We start from the raw sequence: 17112 nt of genomic DNA, 5'->3' as shown, positions 1-17112 counted from the left end.
TGTAGGCTCATTCCTTGCGCATTCACAGCCATATAAGGACACATTGGAACACAGCGCATTCAAAATCTGGCTCACTCGCCTGTAGCATTAGTTCTGTGGCACTCACAGACAATATCTTTGCAGTTTTGGAAACGTCAGAGTGTTTTCTTTCCAAAGCTGTCAATTATATGCATAGTCGAGCATCTTTTCGTGACAAAATATCTTGTTTAAAACGGGAACGTTTTTCATCCAAAAATGAAATACTGCCCCCAGAGGTTCAAGAGGTTAACATAAAGACTTTAAACTCAGGATTCTGTAAAATCCTGCCCCACTGATTTACTTTCACCATTTACTTTCAGCTTCCTGTAACAACTAGAAGTGCCTTAAATTGGCTATTTCAAAGGGTTAAAAAGGTCACATCTTTCTAAAATTTTGTATGTGTGATTAGACAACGCTGATGAACTGTAAATCAGTCATTTCTTCCACCAGATGTCCAAGAAAAAACACACAAACACACACACACACACACACAGCCTGGATGGAGTGACACAGTGTGGGGTTTAAAGACACACAGAGCCTGCAATAGCTACCGGCATTCGCACCATCAAAGAACCGTCAGACCAAGAGCTCTGAAACCTTATAAACCTGTTGTACAGCTTAACCTCTCTTGGGTAGGGGGCAGTATTTTCACGTCCGGATGAAAAGCGTGCCCAAAGTCAACTGCCCAGAAGCTAGGATATGCATATAATTGGTAGATTTAGATAGAAAAGACTCTAAAACTGTTAAAATAATGTCTGTGAGTAAAACAGAACTGACATGGCATGCGAAACCCTGAGGATAAACCATCCCGAAAAGTATATATATTTCAGCTTACCACTATTTTCAATGGCTGTCACTTTTCTTATAAGGCAAAGTCCTCCCAGATTGCAGTTCCTAATGCTTCCAATAGATGTCAAAAGTGTTTAGAAAGAGTTTCAGGCTGGTTTTTGGACAAATGAGCCAGAAATTGTAGTTTTTCTCGGTGGCTCCCATTTTGTCTGTAATGTGTCCAAGCGTGTGAATGAGATCGCGTTCTTTGGTATTTCTCTCCGGTAAAGACAATAGCGATTCTCCATCTTAAATGTTAGTTTTACATATTATGGTACCTAATGTTTGATTATAAACGTTGTTTGAATTGTTTGGAAAAGTTTATTAGTAACGGTTGGGATTCATTTTGTATGCATTTTGATGGAAGGAAACTGGGTGGATTATTGACTGAAGTGCACCAGCTAAACTGAGTTTTTATGGATATAAAGAAGGATATCTAACAAAAGGACCATTTGTGATGTAACTGGGACCTTTTGGGGTGCCTACAGAAGAATATCATCAAAGGTAAGGAATTTTTTTATATCGCTATTTCTGACTTTTGTGTCACACCTGCCTGGTTGAAATATGGTTTTGTATGCGGGGCGCTGTCCTCAGATAATCGACTGGTGTGCTTTCACCGTAAAGCGGCTCGATTAACAAGAAGTTAAGCTTTATTTTGATGTATTGCACTTGTGATTTTACGAAAGGTAAAATGAAAATGAAAATGAAAAAATGTATTTAACGAGGGATTTAAGATCAAATGGAAAGGCTGAAATCAACACAACCAAGAGATGGAGAGGAACCACTATCACTGCTCGGCCATCCCGAGTTCAATGAGCCAGTCAATTGGGCATTTCTGCAGTATATTAGAGCATGTCCAATTCGTAAATGCCCATTGTAAGACATTGCAAATGGACAGTTTACATTTGTCCATTTCAAATGTATTTAATGAGGGATTTTCCATCACCAAATGGACAGGCTGAAATCAACACCAACAAGCGATTGGACAATGTCCATTACACATACTCTATATTGTGTAAGGGTTTTCCTGTGGTGAAGTAGAGGACCAAAACGCAGCGTGGTTATATTGATTCATGTTTAATAAAAACAGATAAACATGAACACTACAAAACAATACACGTGGAAAACCAAAAACAGCCCTATCTGGTGCAAAACACAGAGACAGGAACAATCACCCACAAACACACAGTGAAACCCAGGCTACCTAAGTATGATTCTCAATCAGAGACAACCAATGACACCTGCCTCTGATTGAGAACCATACTAGGCCGAAACATAGAAATACCCCAAAACATAGAAAAACAAACATAGACTGCCCACCCAACTCATGCCTGACCATACTAAATAATGACAAAACAAAGGAAATAAAGGTCAGAACGTGACAGTACCCACACCCCAAAGGTGCGGACTCCGGCCGCAAAACCTTAACCTATAGGGGAGGGTCTGGGTGGGCGTCTGTCCGCGGTGGCGGCTCTGGCGCGGGACGCGGACCCCACTTCACCATTGTCTTAGTCCGCTTTATTGTCCGCCTCCGTGGCTTTCTAACCATGGCCACCCCTCTCAATGACCCCACTGGACAGAGGGGCGGAAGCTCTGGACAGAGGGGCAGAAGCTCTGGACAGAGGGGCAGAAGCTCGGGACAGAGGGGCAGAAGCTCGGGACAGAGGGGCAGAAGCTCGGGACAGAGGGGCAGGGACTCTGGCGCCTCTGGGCTGAGGGGCTCTGGCGCCTCAGACTCCGGCAGCAGCGCCGGACAGGCGGGAGACTCCGGCAGCAGCGCCGGACAGGCGGGAGACTCCGGCAGCAGCGCCGGACAGGCGGGAGACTCCGGCAGCAGCGCCGGACAGGCGGGAGACAGCCTGGTGCGTGGGGCTGCCACAGGAACCACCAGGCTGGGGAGACCTTCAGGAGGCTTGGTGTTAGGAGGAGGCACCTGAAGGACCGGGCTGTGGGGGAGCACTGGAGCTCTGGTGCGCAACCTTGGCACCACTTCCCCAGGCTGGACGACTGCTCTAGCCCGGACCCTCCAGAGTGCAGGCACAGGTTGAACCGGGCTGTGGGTAAGCACGGGAGATCTAGTGCTTACTACACGCACCTCTCCCTTAGGCTCCACTCCCATATTTGCCCGGCATGAGCGGAGCGCAGGCAGAGGACGCACTGCACCCTCCCAGCGCCACGGAGACACAGCACGCAGAGCCGGCGCAGGATACCCTGGACCAAAACTGCGTACCGGCGACCAGAACCGCTGAGCAGGCACCATACGCCCTGGCTCGATGCCCACGCTCGCATGGCACTTTCGGGGGGCTGCCCTATAGCGCACCGGGCTATGGGCACGTACTGGTGACACCGTGCGCTTAACCGCATAACACGGTGCCTGACCAGTAATGCGCTGCTTATAATAAGCACGAGGAGTGAGCTCAGGTCTGCTACCTGGCTTAGTACCACACCACGTCTGCCCCCCAAAAAAAATTTGGGGGCTGCCTCTCGTACCTGTCGCACTGCCATGCTGGCTTCGCCAACCTCATTCTCCTGTAGCCTTCCTTGCACTGCTCCATCGAATCCCAGGCGGGCTCCGGCACTCTCCCTGGGTCGACCGCCCACCTGTCTATCTCCTCCCAAGTTGTGTAGTCCAGATTCTGCTCCCATGTCCCGAAATCCTGACCTCGCTGTTGCTGTTCCTTCTCCTGCTGCTGCTTTTGCTGCAGCTGCTGTTTACCACGCCGCTTGGTCCAGTTGTGGTGGGTGATTCTGTAAGGGTTTTCCTGTGGTGAAGTAGAGGAGGACCAAAACGCAGAGTGGTTATATTGATTCATGTTTAATAAAAACAGATAAACATGAACACTACAAAACAATAAACGTGGAAAACACAGAGACAGGAACATTCACCCACAAACACACAGTGAAACCCAGGCTACCTAAGTATGATTCTCAATCAGAGACAACTAATGACACCTGCCTCTGATTGAGAACCATACTAGGCCGAAACATAGAAATACCCCAAAACATAGAAAAAACAAACATAGACTGCCCACCCAACTCACGCCCTGACCATACTAAATAATGACAAAACAAAGGAAATAAAGGTCAGAACGTGACATATTGTCAGTGTGAACATGCTATTCTGCAAGTTGACAGTGTCCATTGCCAATGTATAAGGACTTCCCATTATGAAATGGACATGCTGAATCAACATCAATGAGAAATTCTTACTTCCTATGACTTCCAATTATCAGACATGACAAATATACTTTCTAGGTTGATTCAGGGCTTAACATAGTGATATATATCAGTTGGTCAGTATATATGTCATGCAGGTGAAAGAGGACCCAAAAGCGACTTAACAGAAACAGAGTTTATTAAAGTCCAAAACGGAATAACAGAAATCCTCTAGACTTGTAGAGGGGAAACAACTGGAGAAGCGGCCACAGACTGCAGGTCGCTTCGGGTAGGCGCAGGCCGTAGTCGACTGAGACACCTGCTCACACGCAGCATCTGATGAAGGCACAAAACACGACAGGACAGGGTGATACACAATCACGGCAAAAACACGACAGGACAGGGCGAAACGCAATCACAGCATGGTGAATACAATACAAGGAACCGACGGGACAGGAACGGATCACAAAGGAATAAATAGGGACTCTAATCAGGGGAAAGGATCGGGAACAGGTGTGGGAAGACTAAATGATGATTAGGGGAATAGGAACAGCTGGGAGCAGGAACGGAACGACAGAGAGAAGAGAGAGCGAGAGAGTGAGAGAGGGAGGGGAGAGAGAGGGATAGAAGGAGGGAAAGAACCAAACAAGACCAGCAGAGGGAAACGAATAGCATGGGGAGCACAGGGACAAGACATGACAATAAATGACAAACATGACAGTACCCCCCCCACTCACCGAGCGCCTCCTGGCGCACTCGAGGAGGAATCCTGGCGGCAACGGAGGAAATCATCGATGAGCGAACGGTCCAGCACGTCCCGAGACGGAACCCAACTCCTCTCCTCAGGACCGTAACCCTCCCAATCCACTAGGTATTGGTGACCCCGTCCCCGAGAACGCATGTCCATAATCTTATGTACCTTGTAAATAGGTGCGCTCTCGACAAGGACGGGAGGGGGAGGGAAGACGAACGGGGGTGCGAAGAAAGGGCTTAACACAGGAGACATGGAAGACAGGATGGACGCGACGAAGATGTCGCGGAAGAAGCAGTCGTACAGCGACAGGATTGACGACCTGGGAGACACGGAACGGACCAATGAACCGCGGAGTCAACTTACGAGAAGCTGTCGTAAGAGGAAGGTTGCGAGTGGAAAGCCACACTCTCTGGCCGCAACAATACCTTGGACTCTTAATCCTGCGTTTATTGGCGGCACGCACCGTCTGTGCCCTGTAACGGCAAAGTGCAGACCTCACCCTCCTCCAGGTGCGCTCACAACGTTGGACAAACGCTTGAGCGGAGGGAACGCTGGACTCGGCAAGCTGGGATGAGAACAGAGGAGGCTGGTAACCCAGACTACTCTGAAACGGAGATAACCCGGTAGCAGACGAAGGAAGCGATTGTGAGCGTATTCTGCCCAGGGAGCTGTTCTGCCCAAGACGCAGGGTTTCTGAAAGAAAGGCTGCGTAGTATGCGACCAATCGTCTGATTGGCCCTCTCTGCTTGACCGTTAGACTGGGGATGAAACCCGGAAGAGAGACTGACGGACGCACCAATCAAACGACAGAACTCCCTCCAAAACTGTGACGTGAATTGCGGGCCTCTGTCTGAAACGGCGTCTAACGGGAGGCCATGAATTCTGAATACATTCTCAATAATGATTTGTGCCGTCTCCTTAGCGGAAGGAAGTTTAGCGAGGGGAATGAAATGTGCCGCCTTAGAGAACCTATCGACAACCGTCAGAATCACAGTCTTCCCCGCAGACAAAGGCAGACCGGTAATGAAGTCTAAGGCAATGTGAGACCATGGTCGAGAAGGAATGGGAGCGGTCTGAGACGACCGGCAGGAGGAGAGTTACCCGACTTAGTCTGCGCGCAGTCCGAACAAGCAGCCACGAAACGGCGCGTGTCACGCTCCTGAGTCGGCCACCAAAAGCGCTGGCGAATAGACGCAAGAGTGCCTCGAACACCGGGATGACCAGCTAACTTGGCAGAGTGAGCCCACTGAAGAACAGCCAGACGAGTGGAAACAGGAACGAAAAGGAGGTTACTAGGACAGCGCGCGGCGACGCAGTGTGCGTGAGTGCTTGCTTAACCTGTCTTTCAATTCCCCAGACTGTTAACCCGACAACACGCCCATAAGGAAGAATCCCCTCGGGATCAGTAGAAGCCACAGAAGAACTAAACAGACGGGATAAGGCATCAGGCTTGGTGTTCTTGCTACCCGGACGGTAAGAAATCACAAACTCGAAACGAGCGAAAAACAACGCCCAACGAGCTTGACGGGCATTAAGTCGTTTGGCAGAACGGATGTACTCAAGGTTCTTATGGTCTGTCCAAACGACAAAAGGAACTGTCGCCCCCTCCAACCACTGTCGCCATTCGCCTAGGGCTAAGCGGATGGCGAGCAGTTCACGGTTACCCACATCATAGTTGCGCTCAGATGGCGACAGGCGATGAGAAAAATAAGCGCAAGGATGAACCTTATCGTCAGACTGGAAGCGCTGGGATAGGATGGCTCCCACACCTACCTCTGAAGCGTCAACCTCGACAATGAATTGTCTAGTGACGTCAGGAGTAACGAGGATAGGAGCGGACGTAAAACGTTCTTTTAGAAGATCAAAAGCTCCCTGGGCGGAACCGGACCACTTAAAACACGTCTTGACAGAAGTAAGAGCTGTGAGAGGGGCAGCAACTTGACCGAAATTACGAATGAAACGCCGATAGAAATTAGCGAAACCTAAAAAGCGCTGCAACTCGACACGTGACCTTGGAACGGGCCAATCACTGACAGCTTGGACCTTAGCGGAATCCATCTGAATGCCTTCAGCGGAAATAACGGAACCGAGAAAAGTAACGGAGGAGACATGAAAAGAGCACTTCTCAGCCTTTACGTAGAGACAATTCTCTAAAAGGCGCTGTAGAACACGTCGAACGTGCTGAACATGAATCTCGAGTGACGGAGAAAAAATCAGGATATCGTCAAGATAGACAAAAACAAAAATGTTCAGCATGTCTCTCAGAACATCATTAACTAATGCCTGAAAAACAGCTGGCGCATTGGCGAGACCGAACGGCAGAACCCGGTACTCAAAATGCCCTAACGGAGTGTTAAACGCCGTTTTCCACTCATCCCCCCTCTCTGATGCGCACGAGATGGTAAGCGTTACGAAGGTCCAACTTAGTAAAGCACCTAGCTCCCTGCAGAATCTCGAAGGCTGATGACATAAGGGGAAGCGGATAACGATTCTTAACCGTTATGTCATTCAGCCTCGATAATCCACGCAGGGGCGCAGAGTACCGTCCTTCTTTTTAACAAAAAGAACCCCGCCCCGGCCGGAGAAGAAGAAGGCACTATGGTACCGGCGTCAAGAGACACAGACAAATAATCCTCGAGAGCCTTACGTTCGGGAGCCGACAGAGAGTATAGTCTACCTCGAGGAGGAGTGGTCCCCGGAAGGAGATCAATACTACAATCATACGACCGGTGAGGAGGAAGGGAGTTGGCTCGGGACCGACTGAAGACCGTGCGCAGATCATGATATTCCTCCGGCACTCCTGTCAAATCGCCAGGTTCCTCCTGAGAAGTAGGGACAGAAGAAATGGGAGGGATGGCAGACATTAAACACTTCACATGACAAGAAACGTTCCAGGATAGGATAGAATTACTAGACCAATTAATAGAAGGATTATGACATACAAGCCAGGGATGACCCAAAACAACAGGTGTAAACGGTGAACGGAAAATCAAAAAAGAAATAGTCTCACTGTGGTTACCAGATACTGTGAGAGTTAAAGGTAGTGTCTCAAATTTGATACTGGGAAGATGACTACCATCTAAGGCAAACATGGGCGTAGGCCTGTCTAACGGTCTGAAAGGAATGTTATGTTTCCGAGCCCATGCTTCGTCCATGAAACAACCCTCAGCCCCAGAGTCAATCAAAGCACTGCATGTAGCACCCGAACCGGTCCAGCGTAGATGGACCGACATAGTAGTACAAGATCTAGATGAAGGGACCTGAGTAGTAGCGCTCACCAGTAGCCCTCCGCTTACTGATGGGCTCTGGCCTCTTACTGGACATGAATTAACAAAATGTCCAGCAACTCCGCAATAGAGGCACAGGCGGTTGGTGATCCTCCGTTCCCTCTCCTTATTCGAGATGCGAATCCCTCCCAGCTGCATGGGCTCAGTCTCAAAGCCAGAGGAGGGAGATGGTTGCGATGCGGAGCAGGGAAACACCGTTGATGCGAGCTCTCCTCCACGAGCCCGGTGACGAAGATCTACCCGTCGTCTATGCGGATGGCGAGAGCAATCAAAGAGTCCACATCTGAAGGAACCTCCCGGGAGAGAATCTCATCCTTAACCACTGCGTGGAGTCCCTCCAGAAAACGAGCGAGCAGCGCCGGCTCGTTCCACTCACTAGAGGCAGCAAGAGTGCGAAACTCAATGGAATAATCCGTTATGGACCGTTCACCTTGGCATAAGGAAGCCAGGGCCCTAGAAGCCTCCCCACCAAAAACTGAACGGTCAAAAACCCGAATCATCTCCTCTTTAAAGTTCTGGAATTCGTTAGAGCAATCAGCCCTTGCCTCCCAGATAGCTGTGCCCCATTCTCGAGCCCGGCCAGTAAGGAGTGAAATGACGTAAGCAACCCGAGCTCTCTCTAGAGTATGTGTTGGGTTGGAGAGAGAACACAATCTCACACTGCGTGAGAAAGGAGCGGCACTCAGTGGGCTGCCCGGAGTAGCAAGGTGGGTTATTAACCCTAGGTTCTGGAGGCTCGGCAGGCCAGGAAGTAACAGGTGGCACGAGACGTAGACTCTGGAACTGTCCAGAGAGGTCGGAAACCTGAGCAGCCAGGTTTTCCACGGCATGGCGAGCAGCAGACAATTCCTGCTCGTGTCTGCCGAGCATGGCTCCTTGGATCTCGACGGCAGTGTTTCTGAAGTCGCTGGGTCCATTCCTTGGTCGGTTCCTTCTGTCATGCAGGTGAAAGAGGACCCAAAAGCGACTTAACAGAAACAGAGTTTATTAAAGTCCAAAACGGAATAACAGAAATCCTCTAGACTTGTAGAGGGGAAACAACTGGAGAAGCGGCCACAGACTGCAGGTCGCTTCGGGTAGGCGCAGGCCGTAGTCGACTGAGACACCTGCTCACACGCAGCATCTGATGAAGGCACAAAACACGACAGGACAGGGTGATACACAATCACGGCAAAAACACGACAGGACAGGGCGAAACGCAATCACAGCATGGTGAATACAATACAAGGAACCGACGGGACAGGAACGGATCACAAAGGAATAAATAGGGACTCTAATCAGGGGAAAGGATCGGGAACAGGTGTGGGAAGACTAAATGATGATTAGGGGAATAGGAACAGCTGGGAGCAGGAACGGAACGACAGAGAGAAGAGAGAGCGAGAGAGTGAGAGAGGGAGGGGGAGAGAGAGGGATAGAAGGAGGGAAAGAACCAAACAAGACCAGCAGAGGGAAACGAATAGCATGGGGAGCACAGGGACAAGACATGACAATAAATGACAAACATGACAATATATGCCATTTGGACATGTCTTATGCCATTTGGACATGGTTCCCTGACTTTTTGGGTTCAGAAGCCGACTTCCTATGATCCAATATGGCAAATGGACAAAACATAGGCTTTATGGACAAACTCAATAAAATAAGGTAAATGTATGTCCATACACTTACTAGATTTGTATTATTGACCTGATTTTGTGACCATTTCTCATATGAAAATCTATGGTGGAGCGTGCTCACCCCTTATGGGATTTTTGGTTTATTACACTTGGCATTTGTAATGTTCTGGTTGCAATATGGTTTTGATTAACTGCCGTCCATTTGAGTGGTATTTGCAATTGTGTATATGGTTCACCCAATGCCAATAAGTTGCCAGTCATTATTGTCCATTTCATGGGGGGTCTTCCCTTACTCTGCCAAGATAACAGCTCTGAGTTATCTCCTATAATGTTTGATGAGGTGGGAGAACACATAGGAAGGGATTTGAGACCATTTCTCCATATGGAAACTCTCCAAATCCTTGGTCCTCGCTTGTGGACTCTCCTCTTCAGCTCAACCCACAGGTTTTCAATGGGGTTTAGGACAGAGAACTGGGATGGCCATTGCCAAAGCTTTATTCTATGGTCAGTGAACCATTTTCTTGTGGATTTGGAGGTTTGCTTTGGATCGTTGTCCTGTTGGAAGATCCAACGACGACCCAGTTTCAGCCTCCTGGCAGAGGCAGACGGGTTTTGGCCTAAAATCTCCTGGTACAGTCCTTGATGGAGTCCATGATACCATGTATCCTAACAAGGTTCCCAGGGCCTTTGGAAGTAAAACAGCCTCACAACATCACAGATCCACCACCATACTTCACAGTGGGGATTATGTTATTTTCATTTTCTGCATGACCATGGCTCTTTTTATGCCAAACCCACCTCTGGTGTTTGTTGCCAAAAAGCTCTATTTTAGTATCATCAGACCATAGAATCTGGTTTCAATCAAAATTTCAATGACATTTAGCAAACTCGAGGAGTGTAGGCTTGTGGTTTGGTGACAGCATAGGCTTTCTTCTGGCAACCATTCCACATGACATGTTGGCATGGAGGTGGGGTTTAATTGAAGTTTTGGAGACTTATTGACCTCAAAATGTTACCAAATTCTGCAATTCTCCAACTGTGATCCTTAGAGATGATTTTGCCACTGTGCGTGGGGGGATAATACACCTGCATCCTCTTCTTGGCAGGTTCATCCACAGCTCCAGTTGTTTAAAATGATTTCCCTAATATTGGAGATGTATATTTTCAGGCGTGTAGTTATCTTTTTACAGCCATTGCCTGATTTGTGAAGGTCAACAACCTTTTGTTGCATTTCATTTGTGTGTTCTCTGGCCTTTCCATGTTGATGGATGACTAATGGAGTTTAGCCTGTGTGTCACCTCACATTTATACCCTAGTGAAACAGGCCATCACTACAGACCCTGGTTCAATCCCAAGCTCTGTCACAGCCGGCCGTGACCGGGAGACCCATGAGGCGGCTCACAATTGTCCCAGCGTCGCTCCTGGGTTAGGGGAGTGTTTGGCCAGCTGGGATTTCCTTGCCCATCATGCTCTAGCGACTCCTTGTGGTGTGCTGGGCGCCTGCAAGCTGACCTCAATCGCCAGCTGGACGGTGTTTCCTCCGACACATTGGTGCAGCTGGATTCCGCATTAAGCGAGCAGTGTGTCAAGATGCAGTGCGTCTTGGCAGGGTTGTGTTTTGGAGGACGCATGTCTCTCGATCTTTGCCTGTCTCGAGTCCGTAGGGGAGTTGCAGCGATGGGACAAGACTGTAACTGCCAATTGGATATCACAGACAAGGGGTAAAAAGTCTTAATCAGAATACACACCCATTTGATTTTGTTCATAAGAATTTCTAGGGGTGTCAAAATGTTTTTGAATACTTTTTTTTCTTGATCATTTTTTTTTCTTTGAACAATTTTAACTAAATTAATGGTTAGATTCATATGATATTTTGAATGTACGATCAAGCTGATAAACAAGAATGTGATTTTTTTTCCACAAGCTTTTTTGTTCATATTTACCTAGGGTGTCAATAATTCAGGTGGGCACTGTAATATACAGACATATTTTTGCTGTGATGTCTGTATTGTTTATGATAGCATCTAGTTTGGCTGTAGTATTAATATGCGTGACTGAGTCCTTTATCGCTCCAGGTGTGAAGTCACTATCTGCACCCTTCAGTTCCTGGCCCAGACCAGAACCATTTCTTCATACCAGCTATTGTAAAAGTGTCTCTTATGCCAATAAATAAGGCTCTAAATGGCTAAAACAGCTGTCACTCATGGTCCCCTGCCAGTTTATTGGAGGACTTGTGGTTTCCTGCATTTCGTCATCCAATATCATCCGGCCATAATCTTGTGATTCGGAACAATTTCCTGAGCACGAGTTCAATCCCTTAGTGTCTCATATTCTGCTCTCTCCACTGTCACAACTATAACTACATTATGATATTAGACTTAACTGTGTTATTATGTTATTACACAAATTCCATCATTATTGTATTAAACAGTGACGTAACCAGACATTTGCCAATTTGCCAATGTCTGAGGAATTCTGTGATGCTGAAGAACTTCATCATGTGGGTCAGTTTGAGCCTTGAGTAGGCCTAGATCATTTTTGGGGCAGAGTGCTGTTTTGTTCAGATCATTATGATATAAAACCCAGGTAAAGAAGATACACTGTTGGCCTTAAACACCCTGGAATGCTAACCAGCCATGAAGCATGTGATGTGACCTGATTTGTGAGTTATGCCTAATTATTTAAATAAACATGTAGTTGTAGATTTTTCAGTTGGCCTTTTTAATGTATCCCAGATGTACCATGTCTTGGACATGTCCCAAACTGTCTGTAAAAACGGTGAGAAATTCAACACAGGCATATCCACGGTCAATGTTATTCTCAAAGCAACTCAGTCACTGAGAAAAAGATAAAAACTAAAAACTCACTTTGTAAACACCAAAATTTCAGTATCTGCTTACATTGTGTTGCTGGAAAGCGATTCTAGATTCAAGACAAGGACTCTGGCACTCAGAGTCTGGATCGCGGTGTGTTTAAACATATTCCGCTACCAGAGAGAAACAGAAATCACAATTTTCACTATAGTTTTGGGTATCATACTACAGTGTACATCATCTTTCAACACCTACACTATACTGAGAATAATACTAAATCCTTTCAGTTGGAAAAGCAAAGGAGATGCTCAGAGTCAATGTGGAAAGACTTTAGTTGGCGTGTGTTGTTCTTGGCATGGAGGGTTGTAATGACAACATTACCCTTCCTGCAGAACGAAAGCTGCTCCCAAAGGGATCAAGGTAGAAGGTTCATTCAAGATCAGACGTTACACGGTGCAGAGGTATTCCACAACGACAGGCTTTCGCCTGTACCGCACCGTCCCTTCACACTGTAATGCAGAACACTGGAGCACCGTTGAAATGTAACTAGACACAATTACGTTAGCTGTCTACGTTTGATTACATGTCATATCAATGGGTATACAAAATGTAACACATGTTAAGTGTGTGATCTACTCTGTCAAAGAAAGCTTTAAAAATGCTGTTTTTTAAATGTGCGTTTCTTTCAGATGATGTTCTTGGGTTGTCAATGTTCATGTTCTTTGTGTACATTTGTTTATCTGCTCATGTAGGAATTCATTTGTCTTGTAATTGTTGCCTCTGCAGGGTCAAATCCATCACACTGTTTAGACAGGTCTCTGATCACTCCAGCTGAACATATGGCTAGGCTTCACTATAAATCCTCATGAATACATTCCTCATTCTAATTTATTCTCCAACAGCTCTGACCGACATTCCTGATGAGAACCGTCTATGTGTTCTACTTTGATCAGGCGATGTCATATACAAACAGCTAAATCAGACAGTCAGCTAATAAAAGAAACAGAGAGAGAAAGCAGGGTTCTGGAGTCTGATGAAATCTGACCACAACTGAACACAAATCCACTTTGTCTGTGATTCTGAGGGAGCTGGAAAGCCACAAATCAGTTAAATCCAAACTTGCAGTTATTGCATAACCAGCTGGTTCTGTACTTTAGGAGGCCACGGTTCTGCCTCGGCCAAAACCAGCTGGTTCTGTACTTTAGGAGGCTACGGTTCTGCCTCGGCCAAAACCAGCTGGTCCTGTACTGTAAGAGGCTACGGCTCTGCAAAGGCCAAAACTAGCTGGTCCTGTACTTTAGGAGGCCACGGTTCTGCCACGGCCAAAACCAGCTGGTTCTGTACTGTAAGAGGCTACGGCTCTGCCACGGCCAAAACCAGCTGGTCCTGTACTGTAAGAGGCTATGGGTCTGCCACGGCCAAAACCAGCTGGTCCTGTACTTTAGGAGGCCACGGTTCTGCCACGGCCAATTCCAGCTGGTCCTGTACTGTAAGAGGCTATGGCTCTGCCACGGCCAAAACCTGCTGGTCCTGTACTGTAGGAGGATACGGCTCTGCCACAGCCAAAACCAGCTGGTTATGTACTGTAAGAGGCTACGGCTCTGCCACGGCCAAAACCAGCTGGTCCTGTACTGTAGGAGGAAACGGCCAAAACCAGCTGGTCCTGTACTGTAGGAGGATACGGCTCTGCCACAGCCAAAACCAGCTGGTTATGTACTGTAAGAGGCTACGGCTCTGCCTCGGCCAAAACCAGCTGGTCCTGTACTTTAGGAGGCCACGGTTCTGCCACGGCCAAAACCAGCTGGTCCTGTACTGTAGGAGGTTACGTCTCTGCCACGGCCCAAACCAGCTGGTCTTGTACTGTAGGAGGATACGGGTCTGCCACAGCCAAAACCAGCTGGTTCTGTACTGTAAGAGGCTACGGCTCTGCCACGGCCAAAACCAGCTGGTCCTGTACTGTAAGAGGCTACGGGTCTTCCACGGCCAAAACCAGCTGGTCCTGTACTTTAGGAGGCCACGGTTCTGCCACGGCCAAAACCAGCTGGTCCTGTACTGTAAGAGGCTATGGCTCTGCCTCGGCCAAAACCTGCTGGTCCTGTACTGTAGGAGGATACGGCTCTGCCACAGCCAAAACCAGCTGGTTATGTACTGTAAGAGGCTACGGCTCTGCCACGGCCAAAACCAGCTGGTCCTGTACTGTAGGAGGATACGTCTCTGCCACGGCCAAAACCAGCTGGTCCTGTACTGTAGGAGGATACGGCTCTGCCACAGCCAAAACCAGCTGGTTATGTACTGTAAGAGGCTACGGCTCTGCCTCGGCCAAAACCAGCTGGTCCTGTACTTTAGGAGGCCACGGTTCTGCCACGGCCAAAACCAGCTGGTCCTGTACTGTAGGAGGATACGTCTCTGCCACGGCCAAAACCAGCTGGTCCTGTACTGTAGGAGGATACGGGTCTGCCACAGCCAAAACCAGCTGGTTATGTACTGTAAGAGGCTACGGCTCTGCCACGGCCAAAACCAGCTGGTTCTGTACTGTAGGAGGATACGTCTCTGCCACGGCCAAAACCAGCTGGTCCTGTACTGTAGGAGGATACGTCTCTGCCACAGCCAAAACCAGCTGGTCCTGTACTGTAGGAGGAACGGCTCTGCCACAGCCAAAACCAGCTGGTTATGTACTGTAAGAGGCTACGGCTCTGCCTCGGCCAAAACCAGCTGGTCCTGTACTTTAGGAGGCCACGGTTCTGCCACGGCCAAAACCAGCTGGTCCTGTACTGTAGGAGGATACGTCTCTGCCACGGCCAAAACCAGCTGGTCCTGTACTGTAGGAGGATACGGGTCTGCCACAGCCAAAACCAGCTGGTTATGTACTGTAAGAGGCTACGGCTCTGCCACGGCCAAAACCAGCTGGTTCTGTACTGTAGGAGGATACGTCTCTGCCACGGCCAAAACCAGCTGGTCCTGTACTGTAGGAGGATACGGCTCTGCCACAGCCAAAACCAGCTGGTTATGTACTGTAAGAGGCTACGGCTCTGCCTCGGCCAAAACCAGCTGGTCCTGTACTGTAGGAGGCCATGGTTCTGCCATGGCCAAAACCAGCTGGTCCTGTACTGTAAGAGGCTACAGCTCTGCCACGGCCAAAACCAGCTGGTTCTGTACTGTAAGAGGCTACGGATCTGCCACGGCCAAAACCAGCTGGTTCTGTACTGTAAGAGGCCACGTTCTGCCACGGCCAAAACCAGCTGGTCCTGTACTGTAAGAGGCTACAGCTCTGCCACGGCCAAAACCAGCTGGTTCTGTACTGTAAGAGGCTACGGCTCTGCCTCGGCCAAAACCAGCTGGTTCTGTACTGTAGGAGGCTACGACTCTGCCTCGGCCAAAACCAGTTGGTCCTGTACTGTAGGAAACCACGGTTCTGCCACGGCCAAAACCAGCTGGTTCTGTACTGTAGAAGGATAAGGCTCTGCCACGGCCAAAACCAGCTGGTTCTGTACTTTAGGAAACCACGGTTCTGCCACAGCCAAAACCAGCTGGTTCTGTACTGTAAGAGGCTACGGGTCTTCCACGGCCAAAACCAGCTGGTCCTGTACTGTAAGAGGCTACAGCTCTGCCACGGCCAAAACCAGCTGGTTCTGTACTGTAAGAGGCTACGGCTCTGCCTCGGCCAAAACCAGCTGGTTCTGTACTGTAGGAGGCTACGACTCTGCCTCGGCCAAAACCAGCTGGTCCTGTACTGTAGGAAACCACGGTTCTGCCACGGCCAAAACCAGCTGGTTCTGTACTGTAGAAGGATAAGGCTCTGCCACGGCCAAAACCAGCTGGTTCTGTACTTTAGAAACCACTGGTTCTGCCACAGCCAAAACCAGCTGGTTCTGTACTGTAAGAGGCTACGGGTCTTCCACGGCCAAAACCAGCTGGTCCTGTACTGTAGGAGGCCAGCTGGTTCTGCCATGGCCAAAACCAGCTGGTCCTGTACTGTAAGAGGCTACGGCTCTGCCACGGCCAAAACCAGCTGGTTCTGTACTGTAAGAGGCTACGGATCTGCCACGGCCAAAACCAGCTGGTTCTGTACTGTAAGAGGCTACGGGTCTGCCACGGCCAAAACCAGCTGGTCCTGTACTGTAAGAGGCCACGGTTCTGCCACGGCCAAAACCAGCTGGTCCTGTACTGTAAGAGGCTACAAAAGCTCTGCCACGGCCAAAACCAGCTGGTTCTGTCGGCCAAAACCAGCTGGTCCTGTACTTTAGAGGCTGTACGGTACGGCTCTGCCACGGCCAAAACCAGCTGGTCCTGTACTGTAAGAGGAGGTCTCTGCCACGGCCAAAACCACGTCCTGTCTTAGGAGGCCAAAACCAGCTGGTCTGTACTGTGTACTGTAGGAAAACCAGCTGGTTATGTGGGGCCAAAACCAGCTGGTCCTGTACTGTAGGAGGATACGGCTCTGCCACGGCCAAAACCAGCTGGTTGCCTCGGCCAAAACCTGCTGTACTGTAGGAGGTAAGGAGCTGGTCCTGTACTGTAGGAGGGCTCTGCCACGGCCAAAACCAGCTGGTTCTGTACTGTAGGAGGATACGGCTCTGCCACAGCCAAAACCAGCTGGTTATGTACACGGCCAAAACCAGCTGGTCCTGTACTAGGAGGCC

The sequence above is a fragment of the Oncorhynchus gorbuscha genome, linkage group LG09 (assembly GCF_021184085.1).
Source record: "Oncorhynchus gorbuscha isolate QuinsamMale2020 ecotype Even-year linkage group LG09, OgorEven_v1.0, whole genome shotgun sequence".
NCBI lineage: Eukaryota > Metazoa > Chordata > Actinopteri > Salmoniformes > Salmonidae > Oncorhynchus > Oncorhynchus gorbuscha.
Note: the sequence above shows the minus strand (reverse complement) of the source record.